This window comes from Haliotis rubra, unplaced genomic scaffold (genome assembly GCF_003918875.1).
Source record: "Haliotis rubra isolate DU_JTF1 unplaced genomic scaffold, ASM391887v1 Scf430, whole genome shotgun sequence".
Lineage (NCBI taxonomy): Eukaryota > Metazoa > Mollusca > Gastropoda > Lepetellida > Haliotidae > Haliotis > Haliotis rubra.
The window spans coordinates 921765-946970 of NW_025767114.1; the positions used below are offsets into that span (position 1 = coordinate 921765).

A 25206-nucleotide genomic window follows, 5' to 3' on the forward strand; every position below is an offset into this window, starting at 1 on the left:
GTCGAGATAGGACATTGTCTTTGCTTAGGGAAAGGTTTTACTGGCCCAGAATGGCGAGTGATACTGAGAACTGGATCAGAAATTGTGAACGGTGTTTACGGAGAAAATCTCAGGCAAATACAAGAGCTCCACTTGTAAGCATCAAAACCAGGTACCCATTGGAGTTGATTGCCATGGATTTTTAACACTAGAACCGTCTAAAGGTAAATATCAGCATATCTTGGTTATTACAGATCACTTCACCAAGTATTCCCAAGCAATTCCCACAAAGAATATGTCGGCTCGTACTACAGCAGAAGCTTTCTTCAACAACTTTGTTGTTCATTACGGATTGCCATCCAGAATATATTCTGATCAGGGAGCAAACTTTGAGAGTCGTCTCATTGAGGAGTAATGTACCATAACCGGAATCAAAAGTCTAGGACAACACCATATCATCCTATGGGTAACAGTCAGTGTGAACGTTTCAATAGGACTTTACTTGATATGTTAGGTACATTGCAACCGGATCAGAAAGTTGATTGGAAATCACATGTAGCTACTTTAGTCCATGCGTACAATTGCACGAAACATGAAACCACCGGATATTCACCTCATTTCCTCATGTTTGGTCGGCACCCCGCCTTCCCATTGATCTTGCTTTCGGTGTAAATCAGGAGAATGGTGAGGAATCTCTACAGTCTTACACATGGAATCTGAAAGATCGTCTTCAGCAATCATATGAGCTTGCTTCAACGGCTATGAAAAAGGCTCAAGGTAAGCAGAAACGGGGATATGATTATAAGGCAAGAGGATCGAGCTTAGAGATAGGTGACGGAGTGTTAGTTCGCATTTTGGCGCATGAGGGAAAGCACAAAATAGCTGATTGATGGGAAAATGAAACTTATGAAGTGATAGATCAACCCAATTCGGAAATTCCAGTATTTGTGGTGAAACCAGAATCAGGAATTGGACGAACTAGACCACTGCACAGAAATCATCTTTTGCCTGTTAGTAGCATATCCAGTAAACCTAAAACGTCTAAGCATTATCCAATTCCAAAGCCGAGGAAAAGACTTGTTCCAGCTCCACTGGTGGAAATGAAGTCATCACCTGAACCAAATCAGGATGATAGTGATTCTGAAATCATTGTGTCAGTTTCTGAAACTCCTGCTATGGATGAAGATCTTTCAGTGAATGGCACCGAATCGAATGCCAAAGGAGATACTGAAGAGAGGAGTACTTCCCAGCAAGACAGTGACGACTGCCAGGAAGCTGGGAAGTTTTAGCAGGGGGAAGCTGATGATGTAGGTGTAACATGTGAGAACGATTCAAAGCCAGAATCAAGTGTCTCCAGTGATTTACATGAAGAAATTTCCACAGTAACTATTGGTCAAGAGTCGGTTGAGGAATCTGGTACACAGGAGACAGATGTTCGACGTTCAGGTCGTCACAGAAATAAACCACAATGGATGACAGGTGGTGAGTTTGTGTTATCTCACACAACGCCATCTCCAGAGTGGCTGGAGAAAGCAGAGTTTCTTCGCACTCTGGCGTTGTCAGGAGCTTTCCATGAGTTGCCTGCTGAGGTGAGGAAAGCCATTATAGCACTGGTTGCGGGTACGTAGTGAATGACGAGGACGTCAATTTTCAATGGGGAAGTGTGTAGCAGGATATGATGTCAGTTGAGACATATCAGATTTTATTGTTCAGGTGAAGGTGTTTTATGTAATTATAAAACTATGCAAATAAAAAGTATTAACTGCTAAACTCCAAAAATATGTTTAAAGCTTTCATTGCTGAAGGGTTATTTAATAAACATTGTGGTTGTTTAAAAATCAGATTTACAAAACTGATAAAAGGTTTTGGTGAGGGTTAATAAAATTCTATGTGGTTGAGGTGCATCTGAATTATGCCCCTTTGTGGAATATTTACATCACTAAGGAAGTGAGGTGGTTCATTCTGGCCTCAATTTCATATTGTGTGTAATGTGACCAGAGATTAAGTCTGATTGGGTACAAGTTTTTTAGGCATATTAAATACCCTGAGTGTCCAAGCACATGGCACTTAGTATCCAGCATTGCACAGCACAGCAGCAGCAGCAGCACTGTTACTTGCCACAGAAGGTTAGTTGAATACTTGTTTTGTTTAATACATTAACTTTAGAGGTTGTTATTTATATTATGCTTGAGTAAAACTTTAAAATACTACAAATAAATAATTAGCAAATTATTTCTAGCATAACATGTAGCTGTAGTGTATGCACTTGTGTATGCATTGGCAATTTTGTGAAATTGGCAAATGTTGTTTGCAGGTGCCAAAAAGGGGTAGAATAGTAAACTCCATTCCATTCCATAGATGGGTAAGGTGTATTTTCCTTAGTACATTGTGTGAATGTTTTGAATGTGGTGTGCGTGTGTATTTGTGTAACATGACTATTTTAATTTAATTAATGCAACCAATGAAATGTTACCCTATTTGTGATATAGAATATTCTTATAGAATGATTGTTTGCTGTCCATTGGATTCTTTGTCAAATGTTTCAGGGTGATGTTTTTGTGGACTTAACTACCCAACGGAGAATAAAATGTCCTCCCCTATACCAGCGACTTTGTTGTTTTGAAGACCTGGTCACAACACTGTTTTGTCAATAAAGCCTAAGTAGTGGACCATGTCCCCCGAGGGTCTCTTTCAAGATGGCGGCAATTCTGGTCCCATGCCCCAACATGGCGTCACATCCGGTTCCGGTGGGATCTCTCGTCTCTAGTGGGATGCGCATTTTACACGATGGCGGCGGGCGGACGGAACGCATTTCAAGATGGCGGCGAGCGGACCCATTTCAAGATGGCGGCGGACGGGAAGGAGAGGGCAATTGCATGCGTGCGTGTGTTGAGGGGATGTGATGGGATGGCATGGTGTTAAAGCTTTGTAACCCAGCTTTCTTTTTGAGCAAGATGGGTGGCCTTGAAAAGGGCCGTTGTGATGGTAAGTCATCTTAACAGTGACATATTAGATCGAGCCCTCGGAAAATAAATGTTCCTGGACAGATATCGTCGTACAGTTGTTGTGCTCCCTTCCTGATGCCTTCACCACAATATATGCAAACGTAAAAGGCAGCTCCCGGTACCACATCAAACCGATTGGAACGATAGGCTTTCAAACAGGTATGACATATTATGTAACGCCATTTTAATGCACATTGCCCTATCACCGCTGGAGATGGTGTGGGTGGCGCTTCTGCTGCCTCTGTTGGTGGTGTGAGCGGCGCTTCTACTGCTGATGCTCATGTATCGGAGGGAGCGGGAGGGGTACCCACTTCCATTTGAATGTCAGTCTTCACTTTCAGTCTTGGTCTGCATCGGAGACAATGTTTTTCTTCCGCAGTTTTTCTGGTAGGGTTTTGGCCTCACTACTTCGACTCTTCTTGCGTCCATGATGATACATCGGGATACTGTCACTTCAAGATTCTTGAGTTTACATAGGCAACAAGGGGATCGAAGACGTCACCTCAGTGATGTGACGCTTCACGGTTCATTGGTTCAATTCCCGTGCGTCTCATTGGTCAAAAGCCTCACGTCTCATTGGTCAAATCGGTCTCCATCTTCTTAAGTCTTAACCCCTTTTGATGCCGAGGTTTTTTACAAGCGCACATTTTCATAAAGTTTGAAAAGTGAACGTTGTGCGAGATTTGCGCTCGCATGGTCCTGGATCTGCGTACGGCTATAAAGATACACAGAAATGTAGAATATTAAATTTTCTATCCGTGGGTATAAATATAAATGCAAATACCCCCTGAAATAGACACTGCTAAATATTTAGATGTCCAAAATTTTGTTATGCCTTAAAACACAGTAAATTTCTCCGCTTTTGATTGTGCACCGATAACAGCACTGTGCTACGATTTTTTAATTTGGCATCTTTACGGAAAGTGTGAGCAAAGAAAATACAGCCCTGATATCTGAACGACATAAGTATATATGAAATGGGTTTATTTGACCACTGCACAGAAATCATCTTTTGCCTGTTAGTAGCATATCCAGTAAACCTAAAACGTCTAAGCATTATCCAATTCCAAAGCCGAGGAAAAGACTTGTTCCAGCTCCACTGGTGGAAATGAAGTCATCACCTGAACCAAATCAGGATGATAGTGATTCTGAAATCATTGTGTCAGTTTCTGAAACTCCTGCTATGGATGAAGATCTTTCAGTGAATGGCACCGAATCGAATGCCAAAGGAGATACTGAAGAAGGAGTACTTCCCAGCAAGACAGTGACGACTGCCAGGAAGCTGGGGAAGTTTAGCAGGGGAAGCTGATGATGTAGGTGTAACATGTGAGAACGATTCAAAGCCAGAATCAAGTGTCTCCAGTGATTTACATGAAGAAATTTCCACAGTAACTATTGGTCAAGAGTCGGTTGAGGAATCTGGTACACAGGAGACAGATGTTCGACGTTCAGGTCGTCACAGAAATAAACCACAATGGATGACAGGTGGTGAGTTTGTGTTATCTCACACAACGCCATCTCCAGAGTGGCTGGAGAAAGCAGAGTTTCTTCGCACTCTGGCGTTGTCAGGAGCTTTCCATGAGTTGCCTGCTGAGGTGAGGAAAGCCATTATAGCACTGGTTGCGGGTACTGTAGCAGGATATGATGTCAATTGAGACATATCAGATTTTATTGTTCAGGTGAAGGTGTTTTATGTAATTATAAAATTATGCAAATAAAAGTATAAACTGCTAAACTCCAAAAATATGTTTAAAGCTTTCATTGGTGAAGGGTTATTTAATAAACATTGTGGTTGTTTAAAAATCAGATTTACAAAACTGATAAAAGGTTTTGGTGAGGGTTTGTTAAAATTCTATGTGGTTGAGGTGCATCTGAATTATGCCCCTTTGTGGAATATTTACATCACTAAGGAAGTGAGGTGGTTCATTCTGGCCTCAATTTCATATTGTGTGTAATGTGACCAGAGATTAAGTCTCTGATTGGGTACAAGTTTTTTAGGCATATTAAATACCCTGAGTGTCCAAGCACATGGCACTTAGTATCCAGCATTGCACAGCACAGTTACTTGCAGCAGCAGCAGCACTGTTACTTGCCACAGAAGGTTAGTTGAATACTTGTTTTGTTTAATACATTAACTTTAGAGGTTGTTATTTATATTATGCTTGAGTAAAACTTTTAAAATACTACAAATAAATAATTAGCAAATTATTTCTAGCATAACATGTAACTGTAGTGTATGCACTTGTGTATGCCTTGGCAATTTTGTGAAATTGGCAAATGTTGTTTGCAGGTGCCAAAAAGGGGTAGAATAGTAAACTCCATTCCATTCCATAGATGGGTAAGGTGTATTTTCCTTAGTACATTGTGTGAATGTTTTGAATGTGGTGTGCGTGTGTATTTGTGTAACATGACTATTTTAATTTAATTAATGCAACCAATGAAATGTTACCCTATTTGTGATATAGAATATTCTTATAGAATGATTGTTTGCTGTCCATTGGATTCTTTGTCAAATGTTTCAGGGTGATATTTTTGTGGACTTAACTACCCAACGGAGAATAAAATGTCCTCCCCTATACCAGCGACTTTGTTGTTTTGAAGACCTGGTCACAAGTATACAATGAAAGATGCAAAAACATAGCTCTTATTGTATGGAACTATCAGAATAATGATGTAAGGTATATTTTGTGTACAATTTTTGTAGAAATATAGGTACAGTTTGATATCCTGTCATTACAATATTTATTTCGAATATGAATTGATTATATTATCGAAAACAAATGGGATGGCATGGTGTTAAAGCTTTGTAACCCAGCTTTCTTTTGAGCAAGATGGGTGGCCTTGAAAAGGGCCGTTGTGATGGTAAGTCATCTTAACAGTGACATATTAGATCGAGCCCTCGGAAAATAAATGTTCCTGGACAGATATCGTCGTACAGTTGTTGTGCTCCCTTCCTGATGCCTTCACCACAATATATGCAAACGTAAAAGGCAGCTCCCGGTACCACATCAAACCGATTGGAACGATAGGCTTTCAAACAGGTATGACATATTATGTAACGCCATTTTAATGCACATTGCCCTATCACCGCTGGAGATGGTGTGGGTGGCGCTTCTGCTGCCTCTGTTGGTGGTGTGAGCGGCGCTTCTACTGCTGATGCTCATGTATCGGAGGGAGGGAGGGGTACCCACTTCCATTTGAATGTCAGTCTTCACTTTCAGTCTTGGTCTGCATCGGAGACAATGTTTTCTTCCGCAGTTTTTCTGGTAGGGTTTTGGCCTCACTACTTCGACTCTTCTTGCGTCCATGATGATACATCGGGATACTGTCACTTCAAGATTCTTGAGTTTACATAGGCAACAAGGGGATCGAAGACGTCACCTCAGTGATGTGACGCTTCACGGTTCATTGGTTCAATTCCCGTGCGTCTCATTGGTCAAAAAGCCTCACGTCTCATTGGTCAAATCGGTCTCCATCTTCTTAAGTCTTAACCCCTTTTTGATGCCGAGGTTTTTACAAGCGCACATTTTCATAAAGTTTGAAAAGTGAACGTTGTGCGAGATTTGCTCGCATGGTCCTGGATCTGCGTACGGCTATAAAGATACACAGAAATGTAGAATATTAAATTTTTCTATCCGTGGGTATAAATATAAATGCAAATACCCCTGAGAAATAGACACTGCTAAATATTTAGATGTCCAAAATTTTGTTATGCCTTAAAACACAGTAAATTTCTCCGCTTTTGATTGTGCACCGATAACAGCACTGTGCTACGATTTTTAATTTTGCATCTTTACGGAAAGTGTGAGCAAAGAAAATACAGCCTGATATCTGAACGACATAAGTATATATATGAAATGGGTTTATTTGTTTGTGCATAACGTTATACGCTCAATATGAAAATGACTCACAATAAATGTCGAAAATGGATTTTCTTGTATGACGTCAAACGACGACAGAGAGGTCATGCAAGATAAGGGGCATAACTCCGCTATGCTTAACACTAGGTCAATGTAACTCAGATCACTTGGAGAGAATTTGTTGTATATATGTTCGTTATGTTTTGTTTACTGTGAACCAAACTATTGCAGTACAATGTCCCCCAATGTGAGCGGATACATTTTGGTAGTTTCACAATTTATAAGAAAGATGACAATGTACTACATGAGAGAGCACGTAATAAGCGATTTGATGGCCCTATCTGATATGTAAATTAGTTCTTACATTCACATATTCTCCTGTTTGTGTAGATGTATTTTAAGTAATTTTGCGTCATTAATAACCGAGTACTAGCCATTTCTTCAAATGTAATGAAATTACTGAAAAGATTACAACATTTTCGTTGATGTACGCGCCATTGCTTGTTTTATGTATTTTGCAACGTCGGAAAAAGACGACTTTGGTGTGCTGAGTGGTATTTATCTCACCTAATTTCCATGAATTGTATAAAAAGTTTCGGTTTCTATGTCAGAATTTAACACTCTTTTGACAGAACATAAAATGACTGATTTTACCATATAAAATAATGTCCTGAATAGATCCATAATTAGACGGGTTGACTGTGTATCTTAATGTGAACAACACGCACACAAGCATCAATTTAACGTAAATGAAAAAGAATATTTCACAACACCTGAATATAGTTTTTAGGATAAGACTTTTCTTTGTTTATGACTATGTGGCTATTTCTCTTCATAAGTATACAATGAAAGATGCAAAAACATAGCTCTTTTGTATGGAACTATCAGAATAATGATGTGAGGTATATTTTGTGTACAATTTTTCATAGAAATATAGGTACAGTTCGATATCCAAATATTACAATATTTTTTCGAATATGAATTGATTACATTATCGAAAACAATGAAAGTGAATCGTAAATGTTTGTGACAAACCCGCACCTGGCCAGTCATTATACATCACTGTTTTGTCATTCAAGCCTAAGCATGGCGGCACTTCTGGTCCCGTGCCCCAACATGGGGTCACATCCGGTTCCGCTGGGATCTCGCGCTATCGCGTGGGATGCGCATTTTAAAATGGCGGTGGGCGGACGGAACGCATTTCAAGGTGGCGGCGAGGGGATGCATTTCAAGATGGCGGCGGACGTGAAGGAGAGGGAGGGAGGGGAGAGGGCGATGGCGTGCGTGCGTGGGTTGAGGGGTTGTGATGGGATGGTATGGTGTTAAAGCTTTGGAACCCAGCCTTCTTTGAGCGAGATGGGTGGCCTTGAAAAGGTCCGTTGTGATGGTAAGTCATCTTAACAGTGACAATAGATCTACCCGCCTCATTGGTCCAATTCCCCGTGCGTATCATTGGTCAAATCGGGTCTCAATCCACACACCGCATTGGTCCAATTCCCGTACGTCTCATTGGTCAAATCGGTCTCAATCTACCCGCCTCATTGGTCCAATTTCCGTGCGTCTCCCCATGGTTCCTAGTATGGTGATCTACCTTCAGATGCTGGCGATCTATAGCCCGTGTTTTATATTGTATTGTCTTCTTTAATTACACTGTTTTAGTTTTACATGCTAGTTTTATGATGATATATGTGATACTCTAGTATTTTTACTGTCCATCGTCGACAGGTTTAACTCTTCACAATGTTTTCATTTTTGTATTATATAAATTGTTTTCACAATATGGCTGAGATATTGCCGATGTGACGTTAAATATTAACTCACTCACTCACTCACTCACTCACCCGTGCATCTCATTGGTCAAATCGGGTCTCAATCCACACACCGCATTGGTCCAATTCCCGTGCGTCTAGTGGTTAAAGCGTTGGCTCGTCACGCCGAAGACCCAGGTTCGAATCCGCACATGGGTACAATGTGTGAAGCCCATTTCTGGTGTCCCCTCCGTGATGTTGCTGGAATATTGCTAAAAAGCGGCGTAAAACCTAAACTCAGTCGGTGAGTCATTGGCTGAGCTCTCATATATCATGAGGGTGAGACGGGAATGTTGTCACACCATCACAGAAGAAGAAGACAAACAAATCATGGATCATGCATCTGTTTCAACAGAAAAAATGGGATCTGGAGCTAATTTCGCTGACGCCCAAGCCACAGTCACCAGCAACACTGAAACAACATCAACATCACCGCCATCTTTGCCAGCATGGCAGTGTCACCGTTGTCATGGCTGTCTACCTGCGTATGCCAAATTGAACGATAGAGTATAATGGGACCTTTCAGTGTGTTTACTGTGCCACCATACTGAAAGACACTTATATCGGGCGTTTGACCCATGGAAGCAAGTGCACAGTAAAACGAAAGTTGGGCATTCACCAATGTCAGTGCAAGGTCCAACTGTGGTCCCTGTGAGGTACACAGTACACACCACAAAACGGTCCTTTTCAGGACCACCCCATTTCGCTCAAAAAGAATGCTACATTCAATGCCGACAACAATTGTTATATAACGGAAGTACTGAATACCTGTTCTTCTGACACTGTCATGTTCGCTCGTCACGCCGAAGACCTGGGTCTGATTCCCCACATGGGTACTATGTGTGAAGCCCATTTCTGGTGGCCCCGACGTGATATTGCTGGAATATTGCTAAAAGCGGCATAAAACTAAACTCAATCACTCACTGACACAGTCATGAATGTTCGTGGTGTCGTATGAGGCAATGTGCAAGGTGTGTGAGATCATTTGGTGGAAAACACTATGGCGCCACACTAGGTTCATCATAAGGGTGGTATGCACCATGAGGCCATTTTGGTTTTGGGGATGGATGACGTCACAGATTTTTTCCCATATGTTTTTCCCATGGGTTTTTCCCTTGGGTTTTGCCCATGACGTCACACATCCTATGACGTCACGCCACACTAAACCGGTGGCCCGAAGTGACGTCATCAACCTCAGCTATAAAACAGCTCTCCACATCAGTTGCTGACTAAAACTGGAAGCATGCAGACGTCTCCCGCCTCCGCCTCCTTCCGTTGCCGCCTGTGCGAAACAGATGACCACAGTTATCTAACACTGTCCCATGGTGACCTGTACCGAGTTTGGTGTTCAAGGCCATCGTCATTACATATGTCCAAAGAAGACAAACGACAGTAACAAGCACAATAACAACACCTGCTACAACTGTATGTGGAAAAACAAAGGCCATCTCAGTTACGAATGCCCACATCCCTGCCGTCACTGTGGTAAAGAGGGCCATAAGAGTATGAACTACTCTAACAAGACCCAGAAACGTCCGGCTCCCCATCAACAAGCCAAGTCAAAAGAAAGTGAGTAAACTTGAAGGCAATCGTCTACTGACTCTACTCAATGACAAGATCATCCTCGTTCAAGACCGGATAGACACCATGCACTCTCTACTTCAACGCGTGTTGGAGTTTGTTGAACCCATGGACGATTTCACCAGTACCACCTCCAGCGGCCCGCCATCACCAAAATAGATGCCATGCCTCAGTGATGTCTCACCCATTAATACCAACGGCCCTTTCCAGGGCCACCTATCTCACTCAAAAGAAAGCTGGGTTACAAAGCTTTAAAACCATGCCATCCCATCACATCCCTCAACACACGCACGCACGCTATCGTCCTCTCTCTCTCCCGTCCGCCGCCATCTTGAAATGCGTCCCTCGCCGCCATCTTGAAATGCGTCCCTTCGCCACCATCTAGCCTCAGACCACAAAATATTTTCCTTATTGGCTATGTACAGTTACATGCCAGTCCACCATAATAAATATCGGCCGTAGGCTGCTTTCCTGTTGCATGCTGACCAACTTGCCAACTTGTCACTTTGACCAGCAAAATATCGGCCTGGGTCGACCACTTCCCAATGGCCAATTTTGAAACACACTAAACAACCTTGAACTTGGGGTCAAATCATGGAAGGCTGGTGTCAATACCATTTTGCAGATTGTCGACCAAAAAGAATTTGAAATAAAGTACAATATCTCACCTTTTATTTAAGCTACCACAAATCACCCTGAAAAAATTAGCACAGACAGAACAGCCCATTTAAAAAAGGCACTATATTCTCCTATTTCGCTTCCGGGTCATGGTAAAAGTAAAGGGGGGTAACTGTGGTCAGGACTCAAAAAAATCTGCAAATTAAATAAAACTTCATCAATACTAAGACCAGACACTATGTAAGGCTCACAAAAAAATTGAAAGCCCTCGCTCATACACAACTTGACTTATACCCCTTTCAAATCATGCTGTACCTCTGGCATTTGAATGTTCATTTTTGGCATGAATTCATTTGAAATACAATTCTAATTTGTCTATAATTCCATAACCAAAAGGAAATTGACCAAAACAGCAAGTGTCCCTGTTTTGTTATTGCATATACTATCTAAATACACCAGTTCAGTCTGGTAAAGCATTTTTTTCAATCTTTTGTTTATTTTATATACATACATGCATTTTATACTAAAATAATTCCATTAAAGTTCATATTTTATTTTATTTTTTTTAAATGAAACTGTTAAATTTATATTCATTAGATATGTTTTCTCAATAAAATGATTGGTAGCTCAAGAAGCTGTGCACAGCCAATCAAGTGCAGCGAGTCACCAGGCGTCACCACTCACCATGCCAAAGCGTCAATCTGTGTGTGTATAGCTTAACTGCATTATGACGTCATAATGGTTTACAGTTATGACGTCACAATGCTAAAACCATTATGATGTCATGCAGCTTGCAGTAAGCTGAAAATCATCACATTCAGTTAGAGATAAATATCAGTTATTAACGGGTCAATATTAGTAAAATGAGAATATCGGAATTTATTTGAAACCTCCGGCTGAAGCCGTCGGTTCCAAATGAATTCCCGTGCTTCAAATACTCAAAACACCCGGAAATTGGCCAACACATGATGTGTTTATCGACCTTGTAAACACAAAAGTAAACCAAAAGGTCCACACACGTTTTTGTGTCTGCTCTCATTGACATCGAGTACGGGTACAGCGGTGAAATGTCATCATTTCGGCTGTCTCCCATGGTAGCATCTGAACTGCCTCATTTGTGAAGTCATTCGACTTTACGTCACAATATGATTTTAATGACGTCATCACAGCTGACGACGTAACACTACAATGGTGTGAGCGATGTTTCTATGTATTAATACGCAGAGAATTTCCGGGAATCAAATACCATTTGATCACGTTTTTCAACCAATCAGATTAAAGAACACAGTGACTTTTGGTTTACAATACACAATTTCTATCATTAGTTCAGTTGAAGACAATCACCATGAATGGTGACCGCAAGCGAATAAAGTCACATTTCAGCCAAGGCCATACTCCCTGGAACAAAGGTCTCACCCTTGAATCTGAAGAGCGTGAAAGTGCCTCTCCACCCAAGATACCCAGGACTGTGACTAGGTTCAGTGCAAAAGACTTCTCCCTGGTCACCAAGTCAAGGCTGGATGGAACTGGGCTGTCAACTCCTGACTGCGAAGGTATATCTACTTCAGTGAGGCTTCTGCGTCCCACTTCAGCCAGCAAGCATGACCTGAAACAAGAGTATAGCAAACATGACTTGCAGGGTATGCGACTAGTCGACATTGAAAAGGTGGCCGAAGCATGGAACACAGCTCTGCGGCTGCATCGCTCAACATAAACTAACTGTGATGACCCTCAGCTGCACATAGCCAAGGAGAGAAAATGGGGTATGTGTTGGAAAATAACACTGAAATGTGCCATGTGTGACTCTGTAGCACCCGAGATGAAATTGTACAAGGAAATCCTGACGGGTAAACCTGGACCAAACCCAGCAGTACCTAACGTCGGACTTGCCTTGGGTCTACAAGACACACCCATTGGAAATAAGAGAGCGAGGCTGCTTATGGCCAACATGAACATTCCACCCCCATGCAGGAGCAGTATCCAAAGGACCTCCAACACTGTGGCTAAGGCTGTAACTGAACTTAACACTAAGGATATGGCTGAAAAGGTGGAGTTAGTGAAGGATGTTAATCGAAAGAGGGGTACAAAGCCATGTGAAATAAACATTGCAATGGATGGCCGATACAACTCGACGACAATAGCAAGCAGGAAGAAGCCAGGGCTATCCCAGTGAGGGGGACGTGGGTTGATGTACCCATGTCCATGCAACGTTTGCATCACAAGCAATCGGCATCGCCAGCGAAACTGTAACCGACAATAAGTTCATAATCAGTGCATCATTCCAGAACAAGCTCTGCTGGACTTGTGCCTGGTTGAAAGGGAAGGGCAAGGATGTGAAATCTGTGTGGGGTGGGGGGTACCCAGACTGTACTGCAAACATGTCGGCTTTCACTCCATTGTCTGAGTTCAACATGGGACAAGACATTGGAAATCAGCTCGCACTACAGAGTGTGCTTATAAAGTTATGCAACTACCGATGGGGATTCTAAGTGTGCAGATAGACTAGACAAAGCTCTGAAAGTGTTGGACCCAATGTGGAAGGTGCAAAGACTAGCTGACCCCACCCACTTGGCTCAAGGACAGTTCCGACAATGTTACAGAGCTGATTTTAACCCAGAGATGTTCCCTGGCACTGCACGTACACATAAAATGGAGGGTGCTGAGTCAGGATGTGAAAGCACGGTGCAGCCTGATACTAAAAGAACTGTTGAAGGATCATGCTGGCGACATGAAAACACTTCGTAGTATGTTACCTCGAGTGCTCGAAGCAACCCTGAAGTGCTACAGCGGCGACTGCTCCAGGTGTGCCCGGTACTCAGTTGTGTGTAACGAACAGCTGGTGGCAGCGCTCCATGTTCCTCGGCTGCAACAATATTACACATTTCAACATGGATGACAATGATAAACACTTAGTTCATGAAATTCTCAAAATGAAGCTAAGTGTGGAAGTTGTTGAACAAATGAAATTCTACACAGACACCCAGAAATGTGAAGCCGCCAATCGATCCGGCGAACGCAGATCCAGGACCATGCGAGCGCAAATCTTGCACAACGTTCACTTTTCAAACTTTATGAAAATGTGCGCCTGAAAAAAACCTCGGCATCAAAAAGGGGTTAAGTCTGGTATGTAGCAGTCTCAGGATTTAAGACAAAAAATGATCTCAGTTTTAACCTTGAAGACTAAAAAATGTACGTGATCTCCGATTTAAGACAAATTTTTGGACTTAAGATCAAAATGACAGATTTAAGCAATTTTTAGACTAAAGTCACTTACATGATCCCGGGGCCAGATGAGGGATTTGCTCTTGGAGGAGGGAAGTGTGGGCGTGACGTTTTTTAAAGGGCAAGTGTACACGAAAATTAACCTTTTTGTCTTGCGCTCTTTCATCATAAAAAGTGTTTATCATGTAGTTTTATACCCTATTTTGCACTCATTAACCCTTACAAAGGTAAACCAACATGTCGTCTGAAACTGTTACGTTTGACCTCGGCGATTTCTTTGATGTGTTTGGATCGGGGATGGAGGAAAATATTGACCCAGCCTGGTTCCAACATGTAAGTCGAATCTCACAATCACTGCTTCTTCGTTTTTGATGTCTGGTCTTTTCAAAATTAGGAACTAAGCAAAGCACTGACACGCATCAAGGACAGCCACGTTTCGAAAATGGCACGCGCCAATGACATCAGAACGAAGGTCAAACCAGACGAATCTATTTTTTGAAGTTAGAGGGGTGTTCCTTATTACATAACTCATTCCATTAAAGTTGTCCATAACATAAGAAGTAGAATGCCAGTACAGATATCGATACCATATCCAAATAATCACGAAGATAAGTGCAATTTGCAGTTTTGAACTCGGTTTGAAATTCGATTTTCTATATCATCCGCTCATTGTAGATCAAATATACTGAAAATTACATGCATCATAAATCTCGCCAGTTTTGACACATTACTAAATCACCATTCACTGCGTTTTCTTAATTCAAATGTCAAATTTTACTGGGAGAATTGAATTTTAAAGAAAAAGACGTATCATTGTGATCAGCGGTAGTTTTGTTGTTGTATGATCAAATCACCAATGCTAGTTCTGAAACATTGTCGATGAACCGAGAATCGCTGAGAATGTTTTGGAAAATACGCAACCACAATTAACGTCAAAGTGAATTTTCAGCCATATTATAGAGTGTTTATAAAATCACGTCACATGTATGTCGGTTATGTTTCGCCCATAAAATCAATTAGTTCAACACCATCTTCCTGACACGAATCCCTGAATTCCTCATACAGTTCAAATAAACTGGCAAATGGACTTTGTCACCAATTCGAAGTGTTTCAGTGAAATCGAACGAAATATATAAGATGCCGCGCTGGGAAAGGACCACTTGTTTGAAATGTAAACAAAGCCAATCTCAGATTTTACACTGTGTATCCGTTCGCCTATTTGTTGCAAAGACTTGCTCATTAGTTTTAGAACATGCATGGGAAAGGTATCGTAGCAGGCGATAGTTAAATATAATAGGTGTATTCCAATGATTTTCTAGATTCATCACAACATATTATAGTTTCTGAAAGCCTGACGCCAACTCACGAACGATGACGGTGCCTCTCTTAATTTCTGACTATTTCCCTTGGTCACAATGAAAACAAAAAGAAAATAACAACCAGCAGACTGACAGAATTTTCGGACTACTTACATGTCACATTTATGCATATACGTTGCTTGAAACAACGAAAATTTCTTCGAAAACTCCGGCATACTCGTGTGAACACGCCATTTCGAAAAGTCGCTTCCCGATAAGGATGTCATACGGACGTCAACATTGTTATACATATTTTGTATTTTCACAATTTGAGGTTATGAATGAAAATACACACGATCAATCTGTCCTGCTGCTTACATTTTCTGTTCTTATGCTTCCTTCGAATTTTCACAAACTTTTTTCACGTGATTAATATTCAGTATTATTATCTTTTGATTTGGGATTAGACAGGAGACCAGTTTAAAATCAAGTGGCACCAAGTACGTCATAACCAAAGGGCGGTAACCCTGGCCTATTTAGCTCGGCAAACAAAGGCTTCATATTGGCATAACATTTCTGAACATATTTTGAGGGTTCTACTTACATTGTAAGAAAAATGAGTATATATATAAATACTAGAGTATCACATATATGAAGATAAAACTAGCATGTGAAACTGAAACAGTGTAATTAAAAAAGACAATACAATATGAAACACGGGCTATAGATCGCCAGCATCTGAAGGTAGATCACCATACTAGGAACCATGGGGGAGACGCACGGAAATTGGACCAATGAGGCGTGTAGATTGAGACCGATTTGACCAATGAGACGAACGGGAATTGGACCAAAGCGGTGTGTGGATTGAGACCCGATTTCACCAATGAGACGCACGGGAATTGGACCAATGAGGCGGGTAGATTGAGACCGATTTGACCAATGAGACGTGAGGCTTTTTGACCAATGAGACGCACATGAATTGAACCAATGAACCGTGAAGCGTCACGTCACTGAGGTGACGTCTTCGATCCCCTTGTTGCCTATGTAAACTCAAGAATCTTGAAGTGACAGTATCCCGATGTATCATCATGGACGCAAGAGGGGTGGAAGTAGTGAGGCCAAAACCCTACCAGAAAAACTGCGGAAGATAGAGCAATGTGCATTAAAATGGCGTTACATAATATGTCATACCTGTTTGAAAGCCTATCGTTCCAATTGGTTTGATGCATATATTGCGGTGAAGGCACCGGGAAGGGAGCACAACAACTGCACGATGATATCTCTCCCGTCCACCCGCCGCCATTTTGAAATGCGTATTCAACGAGATCCCACCGGAACCGGATGTGACGCCATCTTAGGGCACGGGACAGGAAGTGCCGCCATCTTGGGGCATGCGACCGGAAGTGCCGCCATCTTGGGACATGGAACCGGAGGTGACCCCATCTTGAAAAGACCCTAGGGTGACATGGTACACTACTAACGAAATAACCAAATTCAATGAACAAGACAATTCCTTTAAAAACGTGTGCATATACATTTCATAAAATATCTAAATAATGTTCATAAATATTGTCAGTTTTACTTAGAAGGTTAAATTAAATCGTTGTTCATGAACCTGTTCATATGCAACTGTAATATTGGTCCGAATGGCGAATATTGCACATGATAGGAACTAAAGTACATGTTGCAGGTGGACCTCCGTTTGTTCTTCTAATACTTGTTTAAGGGTTTAAACTATTGAGTACTACACTCAGTATGTCAATTTCTTATGTAAATATTATTCAAACAAACAAAAACCTTCAAAGAATAAAAGCAACTTATACCCTATATCCACGGATATGATACAGAACAAGGCTAAATGTAGGCAATGAAATTAGTTTCATGAAAAAAATATCTGAGCGATACACAAAATATGCATTATAATACTGAAAGTATAGTCAGAGGGACATGGCTCTTATTCAACCGACCTTCACCTCAAAGAAATTGCCAAATATGTACAACAATGTTAAAGGATTTTTAAAAGGTTAAACACTATGCATTTTTATTACATAATGCCATTCAAACATGAATATATACCACATCTGCACCATCCATTTACGAAAAAATAGTCGTAAAATTACAAATATGCACCAAAACTAAAACCACTTTAGCCACGCCCGCTCGTATGCATATTTTTAGCGGTCTGCCTCCCTGTGGATGTGACGTCATACCCGAGAGTCCGCTCAGTGATGTGACAATTTAGTAGTGTATACGCCATCGAGTTGAAAGTGACAATAAGCGCAATATTTTGAATGGAGCGTTGTTGTGATTATCTATTGAAACTGAAAACAGCTCTACGAGTTTTGATGATTATCCAACGGCGTAAACAACACGGATGTACACGGAGAAATTCTATTTGACAAGAGAGGAAGGACAAAGATTGTTTACTGTCGTCGTGCGGATTTTGTGAACCCCTCTAGTATGCACGGTCATCTGTGTTCGTTACACTTTTCGAAGAAGTGCAATGAAAGAGACCTAACCTGTGGCGAAATATGGATACGAATAGGCAAACACCAGAGACCATATACCGACTTAAACTTTATAAGGATGCTATATATCGGGCATTCCTTTCGTCATTCCAAACAAACACAGAGGCCGAAATGTCAACTTGGGACAGACCGAGAGAGTTGCATTCCGGACACGACGTTAGTTGCAGGTGAGTTTTAAGATGTAGTTGTTTTGGAGCAACATAAACACTCCAGTAGCAAGCTACATGAAGCAATAGTTGATTAAAAAGTACGTCATAATATGCGCTCATGTCCTATTTTCGATCAGAGATATATTTTCACAGCCACTGTTAGTGTTACTCAGTAGGCCCAAGTCATCTATTTACCGAGACGGGTGTTTTGTGGTGTGAGTGTGTGTTGAGGGATGGGGTGGGCATGGACAAATGAGAACTTGCAACATATGGGTGCGGTGGTAAGAGAGCACATAATTACTAAAACATAATTAAAAATAAGTCATATCCGATAATTATCCACTAGGGACTGGTCCCCTACCATGTTAAAATGGGTATGTGAGTTGAGTCTCATTCTTTCTCTTTAAGGAAATGTACAATAAACCAAATGAAAATGACAGCTCTGCTCTGGCATAAAACTTAGGTATTTACGGATCCCCTGTAAAACATCACGTCAGCTGTATATATAGGTAACTTTAACCCACTTTCAAAAAAAAATGGGAAATCAGGGAAATATGTTCATTCAGATAATGTATTTCTTTGTGGGTTCTATATTTTGGTAAATGTGAAAATGCTACTTTAATGCTATTTTTAGGATGTACATGGCAGCATTTCACATCAATGAAAACAGCCTAAATACCCTAGAAGTGACCAAGACTGGAGAACCCAACTGGGCAATCAGATACCTCTAGGCCTAAACCAAGAGGCCAAGCCAGTGAACAAGAAAGTACATGGTAAATATAATTCAGACAATCAATAACCTTTGTTGAACTGGTGCCCTCCAGTTTGAAAAACAAAAGAAAACACTGTTCCTATTACTGCATGTTTTTCCCAAACCAATTAGTCAATACTAAGTCTTGTTTGCAAAGACACTGGTTTTTAATCCTCATATCTATTTTCCCTCTCAGCATTTGTTAAGACAAAAGTACTTACTGTTTTAGTGCAGATTTCAAAGAAAATTTTATTATGTTGCCAAAACAAAATATACTGAAATTGTGTTACAAAATGTCTCTTATTCAATGTAAAATTTATTCACAGAGTTTGTTGAATTCCTACCCAGTAGGCCATTCTCGAGAGAAGAAACATGTTTCCTTCCTACAGCCTTGCAGGACAAACAGCCTATTTTTCCAGGATATTCTGCCAGACACTTTCATTTATAACTAGTAAACAGGAACTGGTGAATTCACAGACATCAAGATATAATGAAATCATGTAAATATGTCTAGGGTGTGAACTGAAACCAGTTGTGCCTGCATGATGTCTTAAGGTCTATTGTATTCGTCTGTTTGAATCCTGGGACTTGTTCAGATGGTAAATGTTTCCAAATTGCAGTCACCACTGTGTCACATGGTGTTATTGGAGATCAATCTTGTTTTCTTAGGTTTTTTACAAGTCCATCCAGTTAATTTACACGCAAGTCTTTGCCTTCATGATGTTGGTGTACACACTGTATGCATTATTTTGTCATAAATAGTTTGTATGCAAATAAATTATTTGCTTTAATTTTTGTGTGCTGGTTTCTTGATTTGATCCATGGCCTTTTTCTTTAGGACTGATCACACTTTACACATTACTACTAGAACACAAGGAAGAATTTCTTTTTCACTAGCTGACAGTTAAAGAGATAGATAAGGATTTGTCAGTTCTATTTTTGCATCTATATTTATTTATTATATGTATTACCAGCTGTTAAGGAGGTTACTGGTCTTTATCATTTTACATTTTACGTATATTTTGCAGATTTATATGACTACGTATCACGACATAATACCGATGCGTAACACATGTATGGAAATTGAAAATGTAATGAAACTGATGTTTGATATACCAGACGATCGATACACCGACTTCTTCCGAAAACATACACTAACGAATTTAGGGTACTTCTCTATACAGTAGTGAGATCGAACTATCACCATACTTAAACCTTTACGGATAAATTTAGCAGAAGACGCATTTTATGAAATAAAGTTGAAAGTTACTTAATAATCTTCATAAAATCATGAACCTCGAACGTAACTATTTCAGTGTTTACCTTCCCATACCGATGTATACCGGAAGACAGGCTCAACACATTGATCGAACATTGCCGTTATCATGCATGACTGTAAATTTTACCGTGACCGCGGAAAAATTAATTCAGTATCTAATCAGTTTTCCATGAACATGTGATAGGCAAGTAACTTGCATACCAGTCTGCAGTAGGTCTATTCAACACATAGTCGGGATCGGGATCGTCCCACGGCTGTATGTTGTCAACTGGTGTAATCGTCCTCAATATTCCTCTCGGTCTTGCCGCTAGAAATACTTTCAAATTGAAAAGGTTGCATGTATGTGATATAATCTGTATCTAGTATGCCATTCAAATCCATGTTTGACTTCGTGATTGATTTATTTGCTATTTGATTTAGAAGGAGACCTCAGTAAGCGAACAGTCTCGGTACTACTGTATTTTCCGTGTGTTGATGTAGCGACTCTCGGGTATGACGTCACGTGACCATCTACCTCATTATCTTGCGTAATCGCGAAATGCTTTCGAGGGAGGTGCGTTTTAGATTCCTAATACAAGCTGTATAATGAAATATTACCGTTTTTAACTGTATTTTGTGGATATTATATATACCCAGGGGTTCATTAAGAGCGAAACTAAACAATGTGAAGTGACCTTTTTAAAAGTCCTTTAACCACATCACTACCGTTGACCGATTTCTTACAAAATGGCTGCTTCGCTTACATGGGTACACAGGATTTTGCGAGGACCTTTCCCTTGATTCGGGGATCGTTTGTACATAAATGTGTGATGTAAGTTATCAGAATGAATCTGACTATCTGTGTATTGTTATATGATTTATCGTTTTTATTGTAAGTAAGAGAAGAAGCCAGATATTACCGTTGTTGTTCTGCGAGATTTTGTCAGTCATGGCGTCACGCTGCACAGAAACTTTGACGTATAAACATAGATCACATTACTGTATTGTATCTATTTTTAATTTGCTATTTCTTGCTACGATACTATTCCCATGTATGTTCTAAAAGTTGAGCCTATGCATGCTACGAATAGACGATTGGGTGTCTGAAATTTGAGAAAATGCTGCACAGTGTAAAGTTTCAATTTCTCTTTGTTTACATTTCAACAAGTGCTGTCTTTCGAGCACAGCGTTCGTTTTCATGCCCAATATCTTTCGTTTCATATCACATAGGCACTTGGTTTTAGTGACAAAGACCCTTTCTTATTTGATACTAAAATGTATGAGGAATCCAGTGATGCATATGTCGCAGTTGAATATGAAATATACGTGATGTAACAGGCGACTCAATATTCCGGCCTTCGCGAAACGTGATTTTGTAAACACTATCCAATGCAATATGGCAGAAAGCGCACTCAGGTGTTCATGTTGGTGTATTTCGGAAAACATCCCAACCGTAAAGACAGTAAAATTCACCGCGGCAGGGATAAAAGCCTCAGTTGACTTGTTTGGAACATTTTCAGCAGGTGCCTGCTATTAAACTATTCTCCTCAATTAATTAAGAGTGACCGGACATGATTACATCATTCTAAAATTGTCATAGTAGCTGTCTTAGTCTTAGCTAAGAATTTGCTGAGAGAGTTTCATGATCCAGTCTTATCTAAAATCTTAGCTTAGCAAATGATTTTAGACCTAAGATTATTTTGTGCTAAGCAAATTTTAGACTTTAGAATTTCATGATCCCGGAGCCAGAAGATCAGCTGCCGATGTTACCTTGGTGGCGTGACGTCATATATCGCGATACTGACGTCAAAGGTTCTCTCTCCGACCTTGGCCTGTGTATATCTGCTTGCACCATGAAGTGTTGACACAAGGAAAGTGAGGGAGCGAGTTAAAATTTAGCGTCACATCGGCAATATTTCAGCCATATCGTGACGAGAACAATTTCATTTATGTCAATTTTAAAATAAAAATCTAGAACGTCCAAAACTTGTCATCGAAGGACAGTAAAAATCATGGGCGGTACCAGGAATTTTGAAAGGGGGGTTCAGGGAGTTTCTTTTTTAGTTCTGCTACAATTCCATAATGCAAAAGTAAATTTTTCTTCACTCTATCAGAAAGCTTTGATTTTCCTACAAGACTCTGTACTGTCTTTTTTCTTGGGCTGACATCTGTGCCATTCATTTCATTTGCTCCGAGATCCTTTTTATTCAAAATTGTTTGAAGACGCTTTCTGTATCTCTGTCAGTTTCTTTTGGTTTTGAAACTGAAATAGTACTTTTGACAGCTGTCTGTATGCCTTTGCTCTGTCTCTCCTAACCCTTTTCCGGCTAACTGTTCTTCTTCCATCTGCCCTGAGTAAGTTTTCATTACAGGCTGGGGATGCTGGTGGTGAATTCATTGAAAGAAATGATGACGATGATAGGCCTTTCTCCATTGTTTTCTCGGATTGTTCTTTTCATAGTTGGTCATTTCATCTATCATCTTTACTTTCTTTGCTTCTTTCAGTTCATGCCATCGTTTCCTTTCTTTGTCTTTATACTGAGCAAGTGTCTCTGGATTTTCCCTCCGTTTCTATCTATATCTCCTCATTCTCTCCTTTGCTGTTAGTGCCATGTCTCAGAAGCAAATGGACCATCCACAAATGCCACACAAATATCGGTCGAACTCCAAATCGTTCACATCAATATTTCCCCCAAATATTGCCTGCACATTCCAGATGATATTGTCGTCTACATGCCGAACAAAAAAGCCATAAGGAACCATCACTGTCAGTAAGAACTGTTTTGTCGGTACAAATAAGCTGCTCCTCCAACAGATCGCTGTTAAATGCTGACTTTTGACACTCGTAACACGTCCACGAAAATTCTTCAATGTCACTCTCTGAATGCTGCAATCAAAAGAAATTATTAAACAATATCTAGTAGGAAATATGTATAATGCCGAAATAAATTTCAATCTGGGTGGTCATGTTTTCAAATTAACTCAACTCCTTTACAATGTAATGGAGTTGAGGACCTGGATAAAATGGGACATCACTCTGGTAAAACAAATGATCAGCGTCTTTTTCAAGTTGACAGTGACAAGCAGTGTGGGACAAGCAGAATTGAGCTAAAACACATGCTTTCCACCCGATATTTTTCTTTTAGCTACCTTTTTTTAAAAATTTAGTTTAGACAAATGTTAGGTTTTATAAGTACTATTTCCTTTGTAGAGTATGGCCCAAGTGGGGAAAATATCATTTATTATGAAGTTTTTATTTTTTTAATGTAAATAGGACAAAACAAAGCGTAATTCGCACATCTTAAAAATTTCATCCGACTCTTCTTCGTTGCCCCTGCCAATGTTACTGATTTTACGGTGTTTTGAGGATGAACTGTTTACACTCTTGCATGTTACGATGACCGGATATCTCCATAATATACGTTGGATGAATATTTTCATCAGATAGTTTTGGGACATCGAATTTTCTTGCTGAATGGTTTGTGAATCTTTTTCGAAACCAGTACTTTTTGACATTCGACTCATAATAGAGCTGAGTTTATTGATACCAACAGGTTGTCGTTTGAACCAGGGGAATTTCCTTAGTGCTGATGGCAATATAGAAACGTGAATCTGAAGTGGAGCATCCTGCAGGACGCAGGTTCAGCTTGTTGATGGATACTGAACAATGCTCTCCATTTTGTTGCCTATTCTTTTTGGGTGCAAGTTACGGATATCCAAAGGATTATCCCCTTGGCATGTTTACGAAGCCTTTCTGTGGATTGAAAAAAGTCTTATGTTGTAAATTGATTTATAGTGTTTTGATTTTAATTGTCATGAACGAATTTGACAATCTGCGAATGTTCATATGGTTCTTCAGGGTCTTGGGAACGATCAGTATCTTTAGAATCACCAGGTTCGTAGTTAAAAAATCACCCTTCATTAATCAAGTCCGTAGGCAAGTGGATCTCATCACAAACTGGCAGTGGCGTCACCGTGTCAGGTATTTTTGCAAGATGATACCTTAACTTGTCGCATCTCTCCTGTAAAAGAGGATCACAGTCACAAATTTACGCGATTGTATACAATTTTCGACGGTGATCCTTCGATAAATGCACAAAACGTAAAACAATCCTTATGACTACCAAGTAACGTGTGATAAACTTATTTTTTAAAAATTTTAGTAAGAATTATTGAAGCGAGTCAATTTTCACATGTACATGAATATCTCCGCTTCCGCCAATTCACAGCGGTGTCACTTCACGGGATGTTTACAAATGACAAACACTAAGCATGTAATACTATTAAGCAATTATTTGAATGATTAACCAATAGACACAACACAGAATTAGTGCATCTAACAACTTCATCTCTTCACCTATTATATCACTGTATTTGACGCAACGGGTGGAACTAATATATGTTACGTCACATAAACTTCATAAACCCGTGAAGGTCTGGATTAGTCTATTGATCTTCTGTAACCCACGCTTGTCGTAAGAGGCGACAACGGGATCGGGTGGTCAGTTAGGCTCCCTGACTTGGTTGACACATGAAATCGGTCCCCAATCAATGATCATGCTGTTGATCACTGGATTGTCTGGTCCAGGCTCGATTATTTACAGACCGCCGCCATATAGCTGGAATATTGCCGAGTGCGGCGTAAAACTAAACTCACTCACTCACCTTAGGTATCGTATTCATATTGAACGAGTGACTGGGAGACAAAGGTTACTTGCGTTTGATCGATGTTGAAAGAAAAGGGAGAGTATAGGAAATTTGAATTTGCCAAGATTCCAAGACGGTGTTAGTATTTTGGTGTGGAATACCGTGTCGTTTAGTAAGGTTTCTGATTGCAGGAACAATCTCTGCTGTAACTCCTGACAGAGGCCTCATTCCGGTACGGTAGCTCAACCCCTTCATCACTTAGCATTTGGATGGATGTTGCCCGTAAAAAGGCAATTAGTGCTTTAAAGCCACCCTCAGCATTATTCCATCTATATTGCGGGGTATGTATATAATCGAGTCTGGATCAGACACTCCAGTGATCAACATCATGAGCATCTAGTCAGTGGCCAAAAGTCTGTTGGCAAAACATGTTATGTTACCGATGTTTTGAGCGGTAGGTTGACTTTGAAAGCGTTTCGCCGTGCTGATGAGCCACCAATGG

At 40.4% G+C, this 25206-nt stretch overlaps 2 long non-coding RNA genes across 2 annotated transcripts; both read left to right on the forward strand.

Annotated features, from left to right (window-relative positions):
- The first annotated feature begins 1283 nt into the window (after positions 1-1283).
- Positions 1284-24249, forward strand: LOC124289045. The gene is made up of 3 exons (XR_006901574.1): positions 1284-1621; positions 18225-18230; positions 24221-24249. It is a non-coding gene; the product is annotated as an uncharacterized LOC124289045 (long non-coding RNA).
- On the forward strand, positions 1865-2579 carry LOC124289044. The gene is made up of 3 exons (XR_006901573.1): positions 1865-2105; positions 2294-2341; positions 2526-2579. It is a non-coding gene; the product is annotated as an uncharacterized LOC124289044 (long non-coding RNA).
- Positions 24250-25206: the final 957 nt, after the last annotated feature.